This window comes from Peromyscus californicus, unplaced genomic scaffold, assembly GCF_007827085.1.
Source record: "Peromyscus californicus insignis strain IS unplaced genomic scaffold, ASM782708v3 Scaffold_6__1_contigs__length_162567912, whole genome shotgun sequence".
NCBI lineage: Eukaryota > Metazoa > Chordata > Mammalia > Rodentia > Cricetidae > Peromyscus > Peromyscus californicus.
In genome coordinates, this window is record NW_026294584.1 from 55,565,464 (window position 1) to 55,570,291 (window position 4,828).

The following is a 4,828-nucleotide window of genomic DNA, read 5'->3' on the forward strand; positions in this document are numbered from 1 at the left end:
GAGGGGAGAGAATGTAAGTCACTGACACACTGATCTAATTGAATTGAAATGATTTACCATCGTCTTAAAGGTATAAAGCATTTAGTAGGGCATGATACTATAAGGGTGATCCTTGCAAAGAGAAATGGTTCTTCAGTGCCACATCCTGATTACCTCTTCCTTGAAAAGGTCAAATAAGGGAGCATTGGGCCACAGAGAAGTAAGCACAAGTACCCTCCATAAAGAAGCAGTGAGGAAACAATGTGAGCAGCCATGTGAGAGATCATCTCCAGATATACGTGTGATGTGATGACTGTGGCACCAGCAGAGCAAGTGGTTCTGATGTTGGATAAATTTCTATGGGTCATTCATCTCATCTCTATCCCAATGAACAGCGGTTCACATTTTCTCTAATGTATCATTTTGATTTCATCCCAGATATGTAGAATTTGTATTAAATGAAAAGGTAATGGAGTATCTTATTTTTGGAAATTCTATTCTTATTTGGAAGTATTTTTTCCTCTCAGGCATTCTGTAGAGATGGGGGCAGATAGGCATCTGGGCAATCAACTGATCAAATTTGAGCAAATTAAAACATATAGCTAAGTGATTCCATGATTTCAGGTACTACATGTTAATAGCAAATATCACCAAATCATTGTTTGAGAAGTTGCTATTAATCATATATTTGATTTGGCTTTAGGAAGGACTTGAATTCCAAAAGGTATTGTTTTAAAAGTGGGTAGAGCAAAGGAAAATTCTTAGGCTCGCCCCATGCCTGCTAGAAGGTGGATCTGGCGCAGAGTGCTGGTATTGAGATTGGCATGAAGTTATCTGACTTCATCTATGAAAGGTTAGGAGGAAGACTTAATAGGGAGGCAGGATATCAAAAGCCAAATCCATCCAGATAAGCACCAATTCATCTCTAGCCTACTTGTGGGAGTCCCTCTCCCTGTGTTCTTCAAGTAACATGTATTTTCAGCAATCAGAGTTCTAAGACATTAGTATTAAACTGAACAAAACCTTGTAGAATGTTAGGGGATTTATCAAGATGTAATAGGTGTAAAACAGTATTTTACTTTAAGGTTAAAATTTGCAATAGCAAAAGTTTAAGCATATATGGGCTCAATATAATCTATTGAAATTTACTTTACTTAAAAAATAGGCTAAAATTCAATCTTTAAATAAGCCACAATGTAGCATGTAAAAACCTGAGTGAGAAGTCTGAATGTCTAACTTTTGTCTTTGAGAGCTGTTGAAACATTAGGGTCCTACTTTTTGCTGTGGCCCATAATTGTTTAATGGAGTTTGAAAGATGTGAATGCTTTTCCCTGGGATGAAACATCGGCATTATTTTAGCTGAGAAAGCTGATCTTTACTGCAAATACCTCATTTTCTACTCCTTATGCAATTTCGTTATCTGCCATCTAAAGCTTTAGTTTTCTCCTTGGATCCAATGTGTTGCATGCCAGTAATAGAAAATGACACATGTGCTCACAGTGTACCCACTTCTATTGGGTCCTCCACCTTATGAAGATCCTGTTTAGCATTATTTTATTTTTAAACATTTCACAATAAAAACAATCTTGATATTAATCATTTAACATATCAAAAATGTGTTTACCTAAAGAGTAGCTTGATTTAGTCATACACTTTGCTGTAAAACATACAATCTATAATAATTGCTATAATTAGTAAAGTAGAAGTAATATAACTGTGTTGGGTTGTGCACTATGTGACAATTTTCTATGGTAAAGCTAACTAAAGACAACTAACTATGATAAACTAATCTCATAGACATTAGAGAATTGTGCAAGAGGAGAATGAGCAACATTCTCACAGAAGATGTGAGTTGGGCATTTCTTGAGCCAGTAACTAAGGTTTGTACTTCATCAGGGAAGAGAATCAAAGTGTGGTAGTGCTCCTCTTTTAGGCTTAGAGACTTTAGAAATGGCAGCGTCCTCTGTTCCTCCCTTTGGTTACTTCTGTTATATCTTCCCATGGTTTTCCCTCATTTCACACATTCTGGTTGCTGCAGCATTGATGACAGGCAGACATGGAAGAGATAACAATATGTTATAGGCAGATATAGCAATATGCCTTAGAAGTCTTTTAGAGAAAACCTCTGTTTCTGTTCAATGTTTACAGGTGGCATCATGTCATACTACTTTTACTGAAAAAGCCCTTGCCCAACACACACAACTAGAAGGGAATTTCCACTCCAATGGACATCTAAAGAATTCCTACCTTATTCTATTGAACAATGAAGATAGATTCTTAAACATCTGTTTTCTCTCTGTCTCTTAGATCTGGATGGCAAAGCTTTCATGTCTTTTGTTTTGTTTTGCTTTGTTTCCTTTCAACTGACACCTGAAGAAGAGGCCCCTAACCAAACTAAGTGAAAAGAAGAAAAACACCAAGAACTGGGTGTCATCATGACACCCTTCTCCAGACCATCAACAGCAAGGGAGACTAAAGCCTATTAAAAAGACCAAAGATTTCTTTAAAAGGCTGTCAACTTATTTGTCTACTTGATGAAAATCATGAGAAGTAAAACACATTTACTTAATTATGTTCCCAAGGTGGAGGTCAGAATGCTACAAGCACACACAGTACAGCAGTAATATACCCATAATATTACCCAAGTATTTTCACATGCTTAATGTACTTGAGAATTATTGAATATGAGCCTTTTCTGTGTGCAAAAGCTTATCATGACATACCTGCTAAAGACAATTGAAATTTGAAATAATGTTTTCTGATTCTAGATCTGGCCACAAACCCCTGCCTAGTCAGAATAATTGGTTTGACAACTGACTTTGGAATTCCATTAAGAGTAAGCTAGTTGACATATTTTAGGCAGTTTTAAAACATTGGGTCTTTACATCACTTATTGTTTTACTTGTCACAGCTAATTATTATGTTCTCCTTGCCCAAAACCAAAGGAAACGGATAAGAAAAATATAGTACTCATGAAGTTGTACTGTTTTAAATCAGGGCTCCAACTAGTCCTCTGAGACATTGGCCTTTTCCCCTGAAACAGAGTTATGAAAAGCATATTGAGATTGAGGATGCAACTGCATTCTCATGAATGGACTGGAGACTGATAAAATAGCTGGCAGGTTCCATATGCTATGTAATTTTACCTGGAACTCCATGGTTACTCAATTGCTTGTGCTTTTTTTTTTCTTACTTTCTGTGCAGATTAATAATCATCACATTTTTTTAATGGAACGTGACAATGAGACGTGGGTGCATGAATTCATCCTCCTTGGCCTGTCCAGAGACCGGGGCACTCAAGTCTCCCTCTTCGTCCTGTTCTTGCTGATGTACCTGGTGACAGGGCTGGGGAACTTCCTCATCATTCTTCTGATCAGACTGGACAGCCGACTCCACACTCCCATGTATTTCTTTCTCACCAACCTGTCACTTGTGGATGTGTCTTACGCCACAAGCATAGTCCCCCAGCTGCTGGCTCATTTTCTTGCCACACACAAAGCAATTCCAGTTCTGAGCTGTGCAGCCCAGTTATTTTTTTCCCTGGGCTTAGGAGGAATTGAGTTCCTTCTGCTGGCAGTGATGGCCTACGACCGCTTGTGGCAGTGTGTGACCCTCTGAGATTCTCAGTCATCATGCATGCAGGGCTGTGTATGAGGCTGGTCATCACATCTTGGGTCAGTGGCTCCATCAACTCTCTTGTACACACCGCCATCACCTTTCAGCTGCCCATGTGCACAAATAAGTATATTGATCACATTTCCTGTGAAATTTTAGCTGTGGTCAGACTGGCATGTGTAGACACTTCCTCCAATGAGATTGTGATTATGGTTTCTAGCATTGTCTTGCTTATGACACCTTTCTTCCTGGTTCTCTTGTCCTACATCCAGATCATCTCCACCATTTTAAAAATCCAGTCCACGGAGGGAAGGAGGAAAGCCTTCCACACCTGTGCCTCCCACCTCACTGTGGTAACACTATGCTATGGTACCACCATTTTCACCTACATCCAGCCCCACTCCAACCCATCTGTCCTTCAGGAGAAGTTAATTTCTCTTTTTTATGCTGTATTGATGCCCATGCTGAACCCCATGATTTATAGTCTAAGGAATAAGGAGGTAAAAGGAGCTTGGCAGAAACTGTTAGGGAAATTCTCTGGGTTCACATCTAAACTGACAAGTTGATGACTTCCTGAGCATTGATAGAGAAGATGACTTATCTTCAATGTTCTCCTTCTGACTCATGTAAGACAGGCATTGCCATGGCAACAATGAAGGCCCTAAACAACATGTATTGGTGATGTGCTGGAGGCTGAGTGGGTGTGGTGGGTGTGGGATGTGGGTTTATTTTTATGTCACAGCAGTATGTCCAATGGAGTTCAGCGCTGTTGTCATCACTTGCCCTTCCTATGATTCCAGTGCATAAACAACCCACAAGTTTTTACTTCATGATACTTCAAAATGGATGCTCATGAAATTGAATTTGTGCTTTGGGGTTTTTATTTTGATATCTTCCTGAGCTATCAGCAAGTGGTATGATACTCTGAGAATGCTGATACAGAGGTACAAGCTTAGTACCTAGTTACCTCCATTGTATATTATTTGCTTATAATGTTTCTTAGTGAATCTTAAGTAAATGGAGGAGAATATGTAATTGATGCAAAATAAACATTTTATTTTGGTTTTCTGTGTACTCTTAGTATTAATAGCATTTTAAATATTATACTGAAAAACTTATGATTAATTTGTACATTGGAAAAAATTGTGATGCAGCATTGGTAATATTGGTAATCCAATAGTAGTAGCTCCTTGAGGAATGAAACACATTGCACACTTGACATTTTTCTCTCAGT

At 38.5% G+C, this 4,828-nt stretch overlaps 1 pseudogene; it reads left to right on the forward strand.

Moving 5' to 3' along the window:
• Positions 1-3,207: 3,207 nt before the first annotated feature.
• Positions 3,208-4,160, forward strand: LOC128099947 (olfactory receptor-like protein OLF3; annotated as a pseudogene).
• Positions 4,161-4,828: the final 668 nt, after the last annotated feature.